Source organism: Lissotriton helveticus, chromosome 2_1, assembly GCF_964261635.1.
Source record: "Lissotriton helveticus chromosome 2_1, aLisHel1.1, whole genome shotgun sequence".
In the NCBI taxonomy this organism is placed as follows: Eukaryota; Metazoa; Chordata; class Amphibia; order Caudata; family Salamandridae; genus Lissotriton; species Lissotriton helveticus.
The window spans coordinates 414,319,720-414,339,620 of record NC_136059.1 but is presented as its reverse complement, the minus strand read 5'-3'; positions in this window follow the sequence as shown (position 1 = coordinate 414,339,620).

Sequence of the window (19,901 nt, the reverse complement as noted above, 5' to 3'; positions counted from 1 at the left end):
TTGGCACATGTGCTCAGGAAATCGCAAATGGCGATTCCCAATTTGTAGTCGCAATTTTAGGTAATTGCTATTTTTGCAGTTATCTAGAATTGTGACTACAAAGCCTTTCATACATCTAGAAAGGCTATTTTGCATTTGCAAACAGCTACATTTTGGGATTCACACCATTTACAAATGTAAAATTGTTTCACATATTTTTTTTGTTTTATATAGCGCGAACTAGACCGTAAGGTACCACTCAGAGTGCTTTACATGAGCACCAGTTGTGTTACAGACGGACACATTCATTTGGCCCCTGATGTATTAAATACCTTCAAACTCACAGTGCAGAATAAAGTATAAACAGGACTTTACACATTGGTCAGAATATTATTAGCAGCTTGTAACCAGGCCCTAAGTGTCTTATCAGTAATGCAAAGGCAAATCTAAATGTTGAAAATATGCCTCTTTCATGTGGTGGTATTCCCCCAGATTGTTGCCTTCATGTACTGAATGCATTTATTTTTTACATTAGACTCTGCATACTTTACTCCTGGTAACCAGTAGTAAAGAGCGTGTGCTCTCCCTGTTAAACATGCTAACGTTGATATACACCTGATTGGGTCATTTAATTTACTCATACATCCCTAGCATATGGTACTAAAGGTACCCAGGGCCTGTCAATTGAATGTTTCTAATGGGCTGCAACACTCATTGTCTGACCCAATAAAGGAGCAATATAAACATGTATTAAAGACTGCTGTTTCGACCAGCCAAAGTAACCTTTTGCAAAGCCTAAATCTATCTTTTTAATATTTATCAGTCACCCCTAAGTGTGCCTATAAGGCAAGGTGTATTCTATTTAATAAGTAGGGCATGTTTATTTAATTTTTTTATGTGACCTAGCAGTGAAAAATCTCAGAAGCGTTTTTTTACTGTGGCAAAATCTGGCACTCCAATAGAGAAACATTGGGTTACATTATACCAATGTATAATGCTTAGCTGCAGTTTAACAACAGCTAGAACTATGATTCAATGGCTCATTTTAATAGTAATGCAAAATCCAACTTAATGGTCAAGTAGGATTTTATATTACTATTTTAGAAATAACACTTTTAGAAAGTTGTCATTTCTGTGACTGGGCCAAAAGGGCCCTGCCGCCAGTGTCCAGTCTCGACTGACTGTTGAATATCTCCTCTGTGGTGAGATGTGGATTGCTCCCAGAAAATGGACAACGGGCTTGGGGGTGAGAGGTGCTTTTCTTCCTTTGGCAGGATGGACTGGGGACTTTGCCCACACCTTCCTGAGGTTTAAAGAATGTCTACCCGTTACTGGCTGATGAAGTTCAAATCTAGGCCTGTCTCCCTTTTGCCCTGCTAGCCAGGTTGGCTCCAAACCCAGTGGGATGGGGGCTACCCCAGAGTTGGTTCTGACTGAACACAAGGGACGGCTTAGTCATTATCATAGCCACACCTCTGGGTGGGGACAGGGAGCTCTGATCAGTCGAAGACAGAATCCGCCATATTAGTTTTAGGGAAAGGGGGTTACTGTGGGACAGCTTACAAGAAAACTCACAGGAAGTGCTACAAAAGTGAGGAGGGCCACTTCTTGGAAAATGTATTCCATTTGTGAGGGAATGGCCAAGAGCTTCCAATACCCACAGGCTGGCAATGGGCATACACATGACACCCCCAACACCCTCCTCAGAACACTCCTGGACCTGTGGAGAATCCGAGGTAGAATTGCCCTGCTGTCTGAAGAACACTAAGGAAGACTGAACCTGCTTGCCATGAACCCAGGTCCACTGAAGTGGCTCCAAGGTTCAGTTGACTGGCCTACTGTTTGAGGTTCAGGGGCACAACAAGCATCTAGGGACCTCTCTATCTGCAACTGTCCAAGTGACCACTTCCAAGTGAACCTTCCCTGGACCCTGCTGCTGGCCTCTGTTGGAGTGAGTCCTAACTCCCGAGTGGTGCCACTTAGGTCCCAGAGTCTTAACTGATGTTGGAGTGTACTCCTTCTGACCAAACTGCAAAAGTGGGGACTTAGAATGTTTTGCCAACTTTTTCTCCAGACAATCGTCAGGAGACTGGGACTGAAGTTGAGTTACAGCTATTGACGTCTAATCGCTGCTCAGATTCAGCTAGCTGGTTTGCCCCTCTCAAGGAGATCTGACTTAAAGAAAACAATCTAAGTCTGAAGGTAGAGGCCTTTATCGGGAGCAACAGCAAGCAGCAACATGTTGACCTCAAGGCCTTTCTGGGCACAAACGTTGGGCTTCACCCGCTCAGAGCTTTCCAACAGTCAATGACAAATGCACTGGTCCCCACTCTTTGTCAACCTGTAATAGTTGAGGCCTACTTTGGGTTGAGCTTCTCCTGCTGACTACTCATCTATGTCCACTTTTCCTTATAAAAGTTTCAAAGTCCAAAGGTAAACTTTCCACAAGACGAATCTACTTATGGTATGCAACCCGCATTCCATTGCAATTGGCCTTAACTTTTGACTTTGACCCATTATCAGGTGACCAGATAGCCAAAACCCGATAAAGGCCTTAATATTTGACTAGCGCAACCAGATAACTGCGGTTAGCACTTTGTGCTGTTTAAAAAATTAGCATCTGGGTTTTTCTTATTTAATTTTTTTTACTGTTGTTGTCATTTTATTTATTAACATTTATTCTATTTTTCTAGATTTGGTTTGTGATTTTTCCTGTGTTCTGTTTTCACTTTATTACTGTTTGAGTGCTGAATCAATAGTTTACACATTGCCTCTAAGGCAGAGGTCTTCAAACTTTTGGATGCCGAGACCCCCTGTCAACATTCTGAGGCGTAAGGACCCCCTCCTGACAAAAATTTCTAAACCTTTAGGCAGGGCTACTAGAATTATGAGGCAGGTGAGGACCAAATTACGCGACATGCTTGACTAAGTTGTGTGGGAAGAAAATCTATGTGATGTTATGTGATGCTGTGTATTTTGGGATAGCATTGCTTCATTATTTTGAAATTTTTTACACACAGTAACACTGAGGAAAGAGTTCACCCCATCAGTACCCATTTATAACCAAAACACAGCAATTAACATCAGAAAGATTTCTAGTCAACCTTTGAGAAGGGCCTTCCACTCTGCAGGAATATGTGCTGCCACATTAGAAGCTTACCTGGCCCTGGCCAGGAGAAGCAGGGGTCCCTTAAAAACCTGGCGGTTTTGTGCAGAGTTAAGCAGTTTACTCATGCAGCTTTCCTCTCACCCCCTCCCTTTCATCCCTCTCTCCTCTCCTAACCCCGGATCCCTCTCTCACTTTGCAGGCCATTTTCTTTCACCCCTTTTTACAACTTCTGAACTCTCCCCATTCAACCTCTCACTTCACCTTTAATCACCTCTTGCCATTCTCTCTTTTCACTGCCGTCCTCTCTAACAGTCTCTCGCATTTATCTCATGGCCTCTCTGGTCCCATAACCTCCCGTGCCCCTCAGCACTTCTCATTCACCTCGTCTCTCCATGAAAATTTTTGTCTATTTGTATCTTATACCTCTCTAGTCCCCCCATTCAACTTTCACATCTCCCCTTTGTTCTAACAGAAGCCCTCATCTTTGGCTCATACTCACTTCGTGCGTGTCCACACTTCTCTTTGGCAATTCACATTTCTCCTCATGCCTGACCTCTTCGATCGAATTCTCTCACTCCCTTGCTGTCCTCTCTCATCCTCTCATCTCTCCTCACCAAGCATACGGATCAGACCCGTATGCTCCTCTCGGCCTGTGCCACTCTGCCTATTGTTCCCTAATTCAAGAAGGCATGAGTTGTCTGTCTTGCTGTTTTGGTGCAGGCCGTGCAGTAATGGAACTTACGCCCTCCTTTGCTTCGCTCCACCAAGAATCTATTATCCTTTAGGAAGATATGAAAACCTTTCTCTATGCTCTGCAGGTTTCCTCATTTGGCTGGTTCTCCTTCTGTGTGTTTCTCATTTGCCTACAGGCAGCAGATGGTTATTAGCCCCAGGACATCTTTTGGTAACAGTAGTGCACTACAAATGTAAATAATAATAATAGCCAGAAGCAGGGGAGTCACTAGACCAGAAATTCGGAGAGGACTAACACTCCCAGCCAGGGCTGGTCCTAACACTGGTCGCAGGCGGTGCAACAGTCTTTTTTGGTGCCCCACCCCTGTTTCCTCCTTCTCCATGAATTCCTTCACTGCCACTCACCAACAATGCACCTCATCTGTCTATAGCACCTTTCTGATGAACATTTCATTTTTTTATAGCGCTACTCATAGTTTACTCACACTCTCAGTTCTGTGATCTGCATGGTACACATTCTATGAGCAGGCACATTAACCCTCTGCACACTGTGTGGGTGACAAGAGTGCCCATGTGAGTGCAAGGTGAGCGATGCAACAGTTCGAGAGTAGGGTAAAAGGAGTGACTGCAGGGTGAGTGAGGTGGCGTATGAATTTATGAATTTGGGTGTGACTGTAAGTTCAGAATGGGACGAATGAATGTATGTTTACTGATGGGCTTGTTTGAGTGAGTTGCATATTGAGCAGTGGGGGGGACAGGTGAATGAAGTGTCACATGAGTGCAGGAGGAGTAGTGTACTCGTGTGACTGCAGGGTGAGGTATAGTGTGAACAGCGTAAGTGCATTGTGAGTGCAGGGTGAGTGGGTGAATGGTGTGAATGCATGGTGATCAGTGTGAGTGCAGGGTGAGCATGAAAGTGAAGGGCGAGAATGAGGAGCGAGTTGTCTGAATGCAGGGTGCATTCCAGGCACTTGAAGTAACGCAGCATGTTATTGACAGTGGCGTAGGGTTTAAGATCTATGTTAAAATATTGCGGCATTAATCGGGGATCGAGGGTGAAGGAAATAAATAATGTGCTGATCCTGCAACAAACTTACAGTCCTATGGTTAGGGTTGCCAGCAGATTATTTTGATGGCCCAGTCGGTACAAAAATAAGCAGTCACCTAAAGCTGTATTTTCAGCATTTATCTGTGCATACTTTGAACAGCAAATATAAATAGAAAACACTTTTAACTGTGTTCTAGGGATGCCTCAATGATCCATGACTGATGAAGAGAAAAAAGACAGAAAAGTCACATAAGGAATGCATACATACTTTTGTATTTAAAAGTCTATTTAGTGTCAAGAGGAGGTCTTTCCAGGCTCTTTAAACAAAACAGGCAGGCATTTTTCTTTTGGCAACCCTACTTTATATTCCTTTTCATTAAATGCATTCTCACAGTACAACAGTAATTGTAAGATACAAATGTAAGGAACAGGCAGAGTGGGGGCCCAGGGGGTACTGGAACCAGGGAAAAAAACGAAGCCTCTGTAACCAGTTTACAAAGACATGTAAATATGCAAATGGTCTTTAAAGACCTGTGAAAAACTCAGCATGCAGGAGATGACTCCAGACACTGCCCAGCCCAGCCCCCAGCAGCTCGAGTGTCACTGCAGCAGCAGCCGGGCTGAGACACACGATGAGGGAGGAGGGGGGCTGAAGCCCTTGGGCCTCGGCAGAAGTGTGACTGTGAAGGTGCGACCCCCTTTGCATCACTCCATGGCCCCCCTAGGGGTCGCGCCCCACAGTTTGAAGACCCCTGCTCTAAGGTAAGCCTGACTGCTTTGTTCCAAGCTACCAAGGGGTTAAGCACAGGTTTATTTAGCGGCAGTTGTGGTTCACATTGATAAGGCTTGAGGTTATCAACTGAGGTAGGTTGGCACCTCCCTCTTAATTTCTTACAGTTAACAACTATAAAATGCAATTTTTTTAATGTAAATACAAGCCGAAAGAACCAATACCTAAAGGGGGCTCCCTCAAACAAGCCAAGGGAAGGCAATGGCTTAAGGGGGCCTGCCCAAAGCCCTTCTCTAGATCCCACATGGTGTATATTGCATGTTGTGTGTTAAAGACAGTTAAAGCTGGCAACTAAAGCTGTCTGTAGGCAAATATAAAAATATATATTGGGTTCAGTGCTACATGACATTTCTAGATTCGTGAGGAATTGGGACAAGGCTACTGACTTTCCAAATACTCCTTGCAATGGCCCATGGTATTACACTTGTTTGATGTTGACTCCATAGGAACAGCTAATATTGTAAAATAGTCTGTTACAAGATAGCCCGGTAGAAACAGCTGGACGGGTGCGTGACTTTATTTAGATGTCTCTATGGAATCAGCTGCATTTTGCTGACTACACTGTGACATTTTGTAATGGTCTGTCACTGAATCTTTATTATACTCTGTGGCACTGTTACGTTTGGCATGTTGTTCTGCCCATTTATGGCGGGAGGACCTATCGGGTATTTTCTTACCCCATTTGGCAACGGGAGGGTAGCATGGGAGAGCATGACATGTATCACTGTGATGTATGCTGCAACCCAGGATAGCTTTCAGCAGCCATGTCTGCTCCACCTAGACATAGGGGAAAGCTAATGGGTTAGCTGACCATGAAGGTGGAGCTGTAAAGAAAGGGCTCACATTTTACTTATCTCCCTAGGAAAATAGTGAGGAATGAGTAAAGTGATAGTAGGAAGTCTCTAACCAAAAGTCTGTGCTCTCCTGCCACTGTCCAAGGCTGGGGATCTGGCATTATCAACTAAAGTTCGAATAGGCCACTGAAAAATTGGGGCAACCGAATATTTTTTAAATAGGGCTGAGAGCGTTTGCTTTGGACCGCATCCATGTTATCCCCCTCATGAACCATCTTTTACATGGCACACGAGTCACGACTCATTTGTTTCCTACAGCCTCAATAAAAAGGCCAGAAAATAAAATGTACTTCTTAAAATGATTGCAGGTTTGCAAACAGCAGAGTGTGATCATAAATATGGTCATAGAGAACAGGTGAGCATTAATTTAAGTTTTATTTATCAATGCATTCGAAGAAGGGTTGGCATGACAGCTCATATACTATAGGCTACTAGACAACAGCTTCCAGCAATGAGGGACAAAAATAAGTGTCAAACGTTAGTGTTATGTGACACATTCCTTCCCTTCCTGGAAATCCATAAACAGCAAATGAAGCATACACTTATTCTTTCTCACACATCTGCTTGACGTAAGACTTAATGCTTACTAAGAGTTAATGCCTACTAAACTATTGCATAACTCTTCTTATCTAAGATTAGCTACTAAAGGACAAATCTATTTATTGTTGCCGGTATTAGTACATACAAGATACAACTTTCGTGTGCTTCTCCCCTTTCGTTTAGGATTATCAATCAGTTATTTCTGTACATTCGATACATTTGTTTTTGTGCATACATAACTTTGTTGTTATCCCATTCTTTACCTAATATGTTTTTGGCATTCATTGCAGATCACTTTCAATGCATAGACACATTTCCTGCTTACTTTCTACGTACTTTGAAGCTTATTTATGGCTATTCTTTTTATAGGACTGTCACTCACCGCAACATTATAATGTTCTCCTAATTATCAGTGCAAACGTAACATTCACAATATGTAGCCTATTTATCGTTCTCTCAAGAAGTCAAGGCACCTACCTCATATTTGCACTACCTTTAATGTCCTTAAAAATATGACCTGCAAACCAGGTATGAACATCTTCCCTAACTATCTGGAAGTCTCCCATGGGCCAATACATCTCATGAAACAGACCTAGGAGCGATGTATGTGTTACTGGGGCTTCAAATGACCCGTAACAAAACCACTGACAATCTTGTCCCCGCCTTTCTTTCAGTCTATATCGCCCAGCGGAAGTCTAGAATGTTGTCATATAGTTACTGCTTTTCTATATACTGTGTTAAGTTAGCATGAGCTTATTAAATGTTTAAACGCCATTTTTCCTTTTTGCTGCTTCTGCACACGACACATAATTGTTGATTTAGCTTTCAGCCTAGAAGAGCGTTGTCATTTACGTGAGAATAATATGTTATTGCTCTGATATCAACTTTGTTTGGTAAACTTTGTCTGCACAGTGAGTGCTGAAGCTTCAAGGATAACTCGACACAGTATTATTGTGAGGTCTGATCTTCGCACCTTCATAGACATAACATAAATGCAGCTTCTGCCAAATTCAGCCTTTAGGTGCGTTTTATATTGCTTTGCTTAGAGCACACATACACACTTGATGCTGTTCGCATGCAGAGAGCTGGTGGAAGCTGATGTGATCTCTTCATACTAGGATCTTGAGGTATGGGCCCACCCTGCTAAAACCCAAAGAGACCTTCTTAGATATTAATATAATATGCTAGTTAGGGAGGGTGAGAATTAGGTGTTGTTAACCCTTATTCATTAAAGCATCTTAGCATGCTATCACCTTTTGCTTTCTATGGACTAGTAACTATGCTGATAACTTTGCTTCTGATAATATGTTTCCTTGTATTATCTAAGATACTGCGTTTGAGAAGACGGCATTAGTAAATAAATATTTCAAATGTGCACGTGTCCTCATTTACTCCACGTTCTGGTTTGAAATGATTGTATAACGAAAGAGTGTTCATGTATTCCACGTAACCTAAGGTATCGTAAGTTCATGTTCTGGTTTGTCTAAACATTGGGAGTTTGTTATGACCAATGAGACACTGTAGCTAGCCTGGTAAGGGGAATTTGGGTACTGAGGTGAGTTTTGGGCCACCCTAATTCGCCGAGGTTCCAAATCTCTATGCATAGTTCTGTAGGAGAATGGAATTCCCGCTACATGGCGCCCATTCGTTGGTGGTCTTATATCATGATGCTCGAGTAGTATATCATTCAAACCTTAACCCCTTCGCTGTCGTTTCCGGAAAACGGTGGTGTCGGACAAAACCTACCTATTTATGAAATAGGTCTTTTCAAGCTTGAATCTTTCTAAAACGGTTTCCTTGAATTACTACCCAGTTGTGCTACAAAGTTTGCTTTGTTTTTCTATATTCCTGTGCAGTCATGTCGCATTGCGGTGCGCAATCATTTGCAGACTTACAATGTTCCCATTGACGGCTTGGCTGTGATTTTGGTGGTGAGTGCGGATGCACCTTACCCATACAAACTCTTTTATTCGTGGGTGACATTTCCGGCTGTGGACGCGAATTCTAATGTGTTCCACACTTACACTCCCTCACCTGTGCCGAATGAATATACTCCGTACAGGGCACTGGAAATACCTATTGATCATTGGCAGCATCGAGTTTGGTTTGGTGGCACCCTATCACATTCTTTAACCGCTCCGAGGTTAGGTCCTTTGTCCATTCCAGGCGCAAATTGGCCTGTTCTGGCTGGATTTACTCCTCATCCTCAACACGGCAATTGTACCTTGGCGGAGGTTCGTAGACTACTTGTGGTTTCTATTGCCGTGATTCGTGCATTAGTGCAATACATAGGGCGTCATCTCCCGAGTGGGCCCCTGGGGGGTCCGGCTCTTCCAGCGGGACAGGGCGGTATGAAGCTCAGTCCTGTGATGGTCAATGCAGTGATGGGTAAGCGTCCCCAGGAAAAGGATGATTTTCCTTTCTGGCTTGCCGAGAAATTTGACCAGCTGGAAGCGGTATTTCCTAATACAACTCCTGGAGATAAACATAGGATCTTAACGATTAGTTTACCGAAAGATTTAGCCCCCGAACTCGTTGACTGTGAGACCTGGGGAAAAACATTTGCGGCGGTCTCTGCGAGGTGTTACGGCACTCTGTCTATGGCTGTCCTGCCTACGATCATTAAACGTGTTCAAGATGATCACGGACCGGAGGCAGCGGTTGAATTGGGTATGCGCCTGTGTGGCTCCTTTGATATAGTTTGCGATCTCATTCTTGCTAATGTCAAGGGAGATGCAGTGAACTTTCAAGTGGCTAATGCTTTGGAGGCGATTCCCGATGCCGATAAACCCAAGCAGTTAGCGAGGATTATTGTGGTTGCGTATAGAAAAGTGGGTCGCAATAGCAAGGGTCTAAATCCTTTTTCTGTCAAAGAGAAAAAGCAACCCCAAGGGCAGGCTTCAGAAACGGAAGTTCAGCCCCAGTCCAAAAAACAAAATTGGCCTAAAAAACAGAAACAGGGTAAGCAACAGCAACAACAACAACAGAAACAGTCTCGCCCTGCGTCTCCGATGCCTGCGCAAAACAGAACGTGTTTATGACTTGAGCGATCGTGTGACGATTAAATCACCTGATCGATTTCAGGTTTCTGATCAACGCTCTCCTCGTTCCTTTCAGGACTCATCGGCCCCGAAGACCGGTGGTGGAGGAGGTGGAAGGGGTCGGGGTGGTCAGCAAGGACGTGACCAGCCCCGCCAGACAGACGGTACCGGACAGCAGGACGGCTCAACGCCGAAGAGAGCGCAGTTTGCAAAAAAGAAAGTCGTGGCTTTAACAGCGCATCGATATGCCACAGATAGTGAGAACGCGGCTTCGGAATCTGACATGGGCTCTGACTTTGCTGGACAGCGCGGCAGAGATTACCATTGTGAGGGAGGCCCTGCGTCCGCTACTGAAGGTGACAGCCACTGATATTTATGTTGTGATTGAAACAGCTGATACAAGAGTTGCTCCCCCTGATAGACTTTATGAAATTGTCCTGTTAATTGAAGGTGACATACAACGTTCCATCAAAGGGGTATTTTGGGAAAATCTTTCGTCTACGTATGACATTTTGCTTTTGGAGGCTGACTGGCCCCCACCTTTTGTGCTCGCAGCTCCGCGAGGGGAGGAGGTAATCCTCCCGAGTTTCATGAACACTGTACTGAAAGAGCATGCGCAGCATTTTGCAGAAGAGTGGGCTAGGGCTCTAGCACCGGCTCTGTACCGCAACCAATGTGGTTGGGATAAATTGTCCCCATGCCACGAGATTCCTTTACGGTCTCAGCATCAGCCTCAACCTCAGTCAGTCAATCAGTCAAAAAAAACTTTAATCGGTTAATTAAAACCATAAAAGCAGTGCATGATACATAAAATAAAATTAAACAGATCAACCTCAATATCCCATACGGCGTGAAGCCAAGGCTTCCGTCGCGGCTATCCTTGAACAATTGGAATATCAGGGAGTTATTGAAACATGTGTGTCACCGATGAATAACCCTCTTTTTACTGTGACCAAGCCAGACAGGTCATCTCATTTGGTATTGGATTACCGGCATTTAAACTCGCATTGCCGTAACTGTGCAGTACAGAATACTCACGGCTCTGCCCTCGTGGATAGTCTGGTGCGTAAGCATTTTAAGACCATGCTTGACATTTCCAACGGTTTTTATGCCCATAGATTGGATAGCTTTAGCTCCCAATGGACCAGCTTTACTTGCGCCGGGGTCAAAAAACAATTCCGGCGTCTCCCAATGGGCTATAAGAATAGTCCTGGTATATTTACCGCCCGCATAGTCTCTCTTTTGGAGAGGATTGACCCAGATGCATGCTCGTATGTGGATGACATATATCTCACGGACAATGAAATTTGGGAGCATCTGTGTCGAGTGAACTCCATAATTTGTACCTTTGCAGACATGGGTCACAAATTTAACTTTGCAAAATCGCACATTGCGGAGTACACAGTGTTGTTCCTGGGCTATGAGCTCAACAATGAAGGTAGAGGTTTGGCTCCTCACTTCTTGGAGAAATGCGCACAGTTGCGCGCTCCTACAACACTGAAAAAATTACAGTCTTTGCTGGGTTTCTTGAATTTTGGGAGGACATACATTCCAGAATATGCCCAGCGTATCAAGCCTTTGTATGCTTTGATACAACCAACTTTTTCCAAATCATGCTGGCTGCCTGAGCACTCAGCCATCTTGGAATCCTTGCAGGCTGATCTGCTCGCTTCTAAATTCTTACTGACTCGTGATAATCACACTAACCTGGTGATAAGAATAATTCCTGGGACGGTGGGTTTCACGTACCTCACTTTTAATGAAGGAGACACAGTCCCTATTGCTTACAAGTCACACTTGTACACTTCGGCTGAAATGCGGTTTTCCACTGTGGAGAAAGTTTTAACGGCTGTGCAGATGGCGATTCTTAAGGAACGTGCTCTGTCACAGGGAAAACGCTTGTTGGTTGTTACACCCTGTCCTCATTTAGAGGCAGTCACGAAAGCCAGTGTACCAAATTCTAAAGCTTTGCACCCTTGGTGGATTCAATGGGCTGCTTCCTTGATGTCCACGGATGTCACGTTTTTATTTTTGACGCCTCATTACGGTCGCAGGAGTACTTGCAGTATGAATTCGTTCATCCTGCTCCTCTAGCTATGCGACCTTTGGAGGACTTCCATTGCATTATTTACACTGATGGTTCGGCGCAGGTTGCGCATGGCTCTAAACACGCCTATGTTTCCGCATGCGCCATTGTGGTCGGTGCCATGGTGAACGATGAGTTCAAGTCCAGAGTAGTGCACACGCAGACTCTAGGGGACTGCACCGCACAATTGGCAGAACTTCGTGCTTTCTTACTAGCGTTGGAGTACGCTGATCCTAGTGTGACTACACTTATTGTAAGTGATTCTTACTACTGTGTCCAGTCTTACAATGAAAACTTGTTCTTTTGGATTCAGAATGATTTTCGTGATTCCAAGGGTAGCACAATAAAACACAAGATGATCTGGGTTCGAGTGGCTGAGCTTAAGGCTAACTTGCAGCTCGTTTTTGTAATTCATAGTCTCGGCCATCAGCGTGTGGGAGTTCACGCTGTCGGTAACTCGCTTGCTGATGAAGCAGCGAAGTCAGCGGTGTCTACGTATTTAGTTGCAGCAGTTACACGGTCCAAAAGTAAGATTGATGATGACATCTTGGCGGCTGTTGCTGCCACTGAGAAGGGAAGTAAACATCCTACGGGGTTCCCTTCGAAGTACACATACCACTTAAGTCCAGAAAAGGTTCCTTTTGTGAAAATTCCTGAGTTTGGGTAACGTTTGATTCCCAACTCGGATCGCAGGGCTAGTTTGATTACAGCGGCGCATGAAGGTTTGGCGTCTGCGCATGCGGGCGTCTCGGCCACTGTAGCTCAATTACAACAACGTTTCTGGTGGCGGGGACTGTACAAACAGACGCGCGACTATGTCCTTCAATGTGACATTTGCCAGCAGATTAAACCTTTGACTGCTGAGCGTCCGCCACAGACACAGTTGTACATATCTAATAAACCGCAAGGTTGTGTTTATTTAGATCACTGCGGTCCATTTTCCTCTGCTACTGCATATAAGTACATCTTAGTAGTAGTTGATTCATGCACACGCTTTGTGTGGGTATGGCCTCATCGCAACGCTGATTCACGGACTGTCATAAGAGATTTGCGTGTCTTTGTAGGGATTTTTGCCTGTGGTACCTTGCATTCGGATCAGGGTCCGGCTTTCGCCTCTAAGTCGTATAAGGATGCCATGACTTCGATGGGGGTCCAAGTCAAGTTTTCATCTCCCTACAGACCTGAGGGTAATAGTGCAGTGGAGCGAATGAACCGTGACTTAAAGCAATCATTGACAGCTCGAGTTATAGGCACTGGCAGTAACTGGCTTGCCCACCTCAATGGCGTGCAGCGTGCACTTAATAATCTCCCTAGAAGGTCTCTGGGTGGGCGGACCCCATACGAAATGCTCTTTGGCATCAAGATGTACGTCCCTGACCTTGACGGTCTAGACTGCGTGGCTCGCGCCACAACCTTTGACGTAGATGAACATTGCAATGTTTTACAGGATCTACAAAAGATCAGAGACAGTCTTGCGAAGGAACATTTGCCCTCCACATCGGATGTTGCGTTGCAGATCCTGGTAGTCGGCTGGCTACCCCAAGTTGGAGAAGTGGTTCAAGAGAAGATCGATAACAAGAAAGAATTTGGTCCTTCCTACCGAGCTCCGGTTCCCGTCCTTGGCGTGAAGGGCACAAGAACAGTCATTTTACCTCCGCTTCCAGGTCGTAAGGAAAACAGGTTTATCTCAATTGACAATGTCAAGATACACAGAGTGGCCGATTCTTCTTAGTATGACACCAGCAGTCTCCTGTCCTTCCATTGTGGGAAATTCTATTTTGGCCACTGCTTCTAATCCTGAACCTGAAGTGGCCATCGAATTGCCTGCAATTTCCAGTCCTTTATTAAGTACTTTGCCTGGTACAGACCATGATGAAATAGACTACACTTACCCCACTGACTTATCTATGCCTGACCTTCAAACACGTTTGGCCACAGAATCCAGATTTTCATTTGACACTGTTTCCAATGCTTCGAAGAAACCCTCACGGTTTGCAGTTTATGCCAGCTTATTTAAAAAACATTTTTTGATTCCCCCTTGGACATATATTTGGCTGGTGCTTTTTTCAATCTACCTTTTTATGTCAATTGGTTTTGTGTTTTATTTTTTCCGAATTGTCAATGGACACTATGTCGAGGAAAGAACATGCATTCGTCATCTCAATGGAACTTTGGCACCCCCTTCCTCATCACATTCTGCACACAGACTGAAGAGAGACTTGACATTTGTTAATATCACCGCTTGGCCTGTCCTAGATGGAATAGTGTGGGATGCCGTTAGATTTCAAATTCAGGGCCCTACAGAGGTTGTTAATGTCCCTAATGTGCTTAGAGTTAACATGGGGGATGTGGTGAAACAAAACATACGTTCTGATGATTGGGATGTTCAGGCCGTAGAGACTTTGTTTTCTGATTTGAAATACTATGCTGCCTTTGATGCTGAAGATTGGTATTTAGAATCTGCTAATTATGGTGATTTGTTTTGCTTTCAACATTTTGGCAATCACTTCTTACATAAAACAACTTCCAGGAGGAATACTGTAAATTATACTCAATGGGAGCATTGCCCGGCTCCTAAACAGGGCAGTTCAAGTACTTTTTTGAAAAAGTACACTTATTTTACCGACTTCAATCAATCTAATCCCGAGTCCTTTTATTTTAAAATGGCGCAGAGGCCAATGTCCAAGGTTAGACTTACCGATACCAAATTATAGTATTCGAAGTCCTTTCTTGATCGGCTAGCTGTTGGCGGCTACGATTGTGGAAGGAAACTTTTTACCTTAAATCTGTTTGGGGTTCAAAATACTGGCATGTACAAGGCACTGAGGCTTTGCACGGAGCTTGTCTCATCCCGAATCATATGTTGTTTTTGAATTCCTCTATTTCACAAGCGACCTGCTTTGGATTGGCTACTTCTAAAAGAATGAATACTCCTACCATCCCTGAGTTAGAAGAATATTCTGGCTGGAGTAATTTTACTCAGTTTTCCATTAGAGACTTGCAGACCCTTTTGCTAAATTCATCCTTTAACATATCCAGTATGGATCCAAAAGGTTGGTTAATTTGGCACAGAAGTGCTGATTCATGCCAGCTCCGTTTTTGGGTTTATCTGCTGGCTTTACTCAGGTAAGACCTGATCCACGTTTTGAGACTGAACATTCTGTCACGACTTACTCAGTAGGCAAATTATGTCAAAATTGGCTGAAACATTCTACCTTGACTGCGGTTAAACTGCATCTATCCAAGCTGAATGAGGATGTAGATTTAAATGATTTCATAAAAGGCCCGGCTAGTGGTAGATCAAAAAGATTGGGTATATGTTATTTACAATGAAATCTGGAAGACATCACAGATTGAAGCAGCAACACGCCTTAGAGCTATTGATCAAGCAAATCTGGAAAAAGTGCTTGCTGTGGTAGATAATAGTATTAACATGCTTTCTTCCCGCATTTATACGTTAGATAATATTGTGTCCTCTGTAGTGGACATAGTGCAGGATGAAGTATCTTTATTGTACCATGGTCAAAATCAATTGCGTTCTATCAACGAGTTTGCGTGGACCCTGCAGACATTGAAATCTGGCAAGGTGCCATGGACCTACATGAATGTGTCCTCTCTCTTTGCACCCTTTAATTTGACTGACAAGCAGCGCTTGCTTTCCATGCGTGATGCATCTTTTTCCATGTTACATATTGAGAGGTTAGAATCTTCACCTTTTTCTGTGACAGAAGCCAATGCTGCAACGTGGCTTATCCACGGTTTGATAACATTACCATTTGCTTTATATAAGTTTACAAATGGTATGCGATATGTTGCTATTGGTTTGCTATGAGCCTTTGGGTCATGCTTTTCTACATGAAGTCTGGTCACTCCCATTTTCTTATAGATGTTTAAAAGACGGACAAGAAGTTTATCTGAATGGGGAGGAGTGTACAGAGACACCAGATCACTCCTTAATGTGTAGACACATTCAATTGCACGGTTCTTGTAATCAGGACCGGCCAAATTTAGCCTGTGTTTTGAAAGGTACACCAGTTCCCGCAATCATTCCCACTTTTACTTTACTGGCAAACGGTAGTTATTTACTTTTAAATAATGAAGATTGTTGTGGGTTAATTAAAGGTGTTGCTTATGTGGTAACCGTATCAGAGCGTGTGGTGTGTTGCAAAAATATACTTTACCCACCCCCACATGGGATAGGGGATGTTTCCATCTGGCCGCGCATCCCAACCTTGACAGCGGAGTTCAATGGCATGAGTAGAATAAGAGCTCTTTTATCCCAAAAAGAAGTGGCCTTGAGTTCGGCTCGAGAAACATTTGTGCTTCACATAGCTAACACCCGCACAGAAGTTCAGGCCCTTTTAAATACTGATTTGCCGTTGCATTTCAGCGAACTGGTTCATTCAATCTTTAACGCGTCCTCCACGACTGGGCTGGCGCATTTTTTTAAAATAGTTAGCAGCGGTCTCGTGACTTTATTTGAGAAAATATTTGGGGTCATTCATGCTTTTTTCCATTCTATTTTTTCAAATCTGTTTGGTGGATTCCCGGTTTTACTGGCACTGGCGGCAGGCGTTCGGGTGATCTTTTGTTTCATTAAAAATGGATGCCCTTCCTGTGCAAGAAGCCGCGCAGCCCCTCCTGGCACTGTTTCGCGACAGGATGTTTGAATACTATGGCACTCTGCCGCTTGCGACTTTAAGCACGGCTTATGGATTATCGTTTCGATTTTCCTATTTTACATGTGTCCAGCCTGTGTTTCATTGCCTCAGCTGCAATTTTGACTGGGCCATTGATTTGTGTCTCTGTAAGACGGTTTCTCCTGACGTCGATTTTAATCAGCTGATGAGTCCCGTCGTTACTCACGAGTTGGTTTGTTCTGGCGAAAGGATTATGGCCTTGGCAGCGATGCATGGACTAATGGGTCATTGGAATATACTCGCAGCAGCGCAAGATTTCTTGGCAGAGAGCTTTCTTGAGAACCCACCGAGTTGTCCTCTAATGGTAATAGAGGCTCCAGTATTAGAAGACCACGTATGTTCTTTCCCACTACTAAATTGAATGGCTGAACTGTTTTCGGATGAATACGGTGACTTTATGTTGGAGGCTGTTGCTGCATATTTTGCATATTCGGTCTTGCCCTAAAAACTTTCTAGGTTTCTGATCATGACACCTTTTTCTTTGAATTTTTCACCTCCCAGACCTATTGGCTTGAGTACAAGTGAACACAGTATTGACGTTTGGATTTTTTTGTATTGGTTCATGGAATTTTTTCCATCAATTTTTAAATTATAACATTGCTCATCGTTCTTGAACTCTGCTTTCATGAAGGTGCCCTTATCTTATCTTATCTTACCGTGTTAAGTTAGCATGAGCTTATTAAATGTTTAAACGCCATTTTTCCTTTTGCTGCTTCTGCACACGACACATAATTGTTGATTTAGCTTTCATCCTAGAAGAGCAATGTGATTTACGTGAGAATAATATGTTATTGCTCTGATATCTACTTTGTTTGGTAAACTATGTCTGCACAGTGAGGGCTGAAGCTTCAAGGATAACTCGACACAGTATTATTGTGAGGTCTGATCTTCGCACCTTCATAGACATAACATAAGTGCAGCTTCTGCCAAATTCAGGCTTTAGGCGCGTTTTATATTGCTTTGCTTAGAGCACACATACACACTTGATGCTGTTCGCATGCAGAGAGCTGGTGGAAGCTGATGTGATCTCTTCATACTAGGATCTTGAGGTATGGGCCCGCCCTGCTAAAACCCAAAGAGACCTTCTTAGATATTAATATAATATGCTAGTAAGGGAGGGTGAGAATTAGGTGCTGTTAACCCTTATTCATTAAAGCATCTTAGCATGCTATCACCTTTTGCTTTCTATGGACTAGTAACTATGCTGATAACTTTGCTTCTGATAATATGTTTCCTTGTATTATCTAAGATACTGCGTTTGAGAAGACGGCATTAGTAAATAAATATTTCAAATGTGCACGTGTCCTCATTTACTCCACGTTCTGGTTTGAAATGATTGTATAACGAAAGAGTGTTCATGTGTTCCACGTAACCTGAGGTATCGTAAGTTCATGTTCTGGTTTGTCTAAACATTGGGAGTTTGTTATGACCAATGAGACACTGTAGCTAGCCTGGTAAGGGGATTTTGGGTACTGAGGTGAGTTTTGGGCCACCCTAATTCGCCGAGGTTCCAAATCTCTATGCACAGTTCTGTAGGAGAACGGAATTCCCGCTACAATGTGTATGTGGTTGCTATGCATAGAACAGTCCAAAATGAAAGGTCTTTGCTCATGATGTGTTACAAGAAGGATCATTAAATCAATCCTAGGCAAATACTTGTGTGTGGTTTTTGGCAATACCATCCACAGTATTGTGCCCTAATATTTGTTTCAGCCAGTACAAGACTGACCGTGCACATGTAGGCAACAAGTGCCATCATGGCATGGGTAGAGGGAGCATACATTGTTAACCACAGAGAGGTGGCCTCCGCACACAACCTTATGCCTCTGAGCCTTCTTGGTCATTGCTGTCAAGCACTGCAAATGCAGGATTGTTTTGTCTGATGCTCTGAGAATGTCGGCTTCTACAGCTAGATTGTACTTTCTGCTCATGGTGATCCGGATTCATCATGTCATTACACATTAAAGCTAGGAGGCTTAGTGGATACAGGATAAACCTAGCACGAAATTATCTAATTTAAAGAATTTCTCAACCTCACTATGGGAACCAAGGATATCAATTTTCAAATTTAAAATGTTAATGATTCTATCGATGAGTACAGAGCTATGGCTGTGCCAATATTTTCTAGAATTCTATTTGTGTACAATGTCCATCTACAGACTGGTAAACTGTAAAGGTACTTCCCTAGTGCAGTAATGTGATTTTTTCCCGCCGAATGTATGTTTGTTAACTTCAGGGTGTAGTAGAAGAATACTATTGAAAAAATATTGTGCTAACAATTCAGCTACCTGAGCCTCCAACACCTTATAAAAACTTTCAGTAGGTAGACCATCACTTCCTCTTGCTTTGCCGTTTGGCAATGTTTTGATGACATCTTTCACTTCAGCAAGCATAATGGGGGCTATGACTGCTACTTGGAGTTTCTACGTTAAGCACAGGCAACTTAATTGAATGCAGATGCTCCTCTGTGTGTACGTCTGTGGTTGTACATGTGGAAGCATACAGGTTTGTGTCATGCTTTAAAAATACTTTGCCAATGCAATCGGGTTGATCAACCATTTGGTTCTTAACCTCATTGGCTTGTTATCCTTTTTTTAATGGTCTCGTATTCCTTTTTTTCTTTAAAGAACCAGCTAAAAAAAAACACCCAGCATTCTTGCTTTCTTCTAGTACTTCAGGAAACATGTATTTTCCAGTTCCAGGGTCAAGAAGTGATCTTTCAAGCACTGGCCTGCTTGCGCATCCCTAGCCCCCGAAGCTTGTGAATGAAATGGGGAGAGAGCAAGTGTGGCTTGATCAAGTTCTTGCTGCAGGGCTAGTGTATTTTCTCTTCTAAGCATACTGATTTGAGATTTAAGGAAATCGCCTCACCCGTAATAAAAGCTTTAAAACCCCCTCATTCTGCACAGGAAGAAGCTGAACCTAGATTTCTTGGAAAAAGTAATCCGGGGCTGACCGCAAAACCATAATATCATCTGTTATCAGCGATTTGACCAGCGACCATCCAGGCCGTTCGGTCTGATGACCATTCTCTACGACGTCTATCAAAGGGACCGAGTGG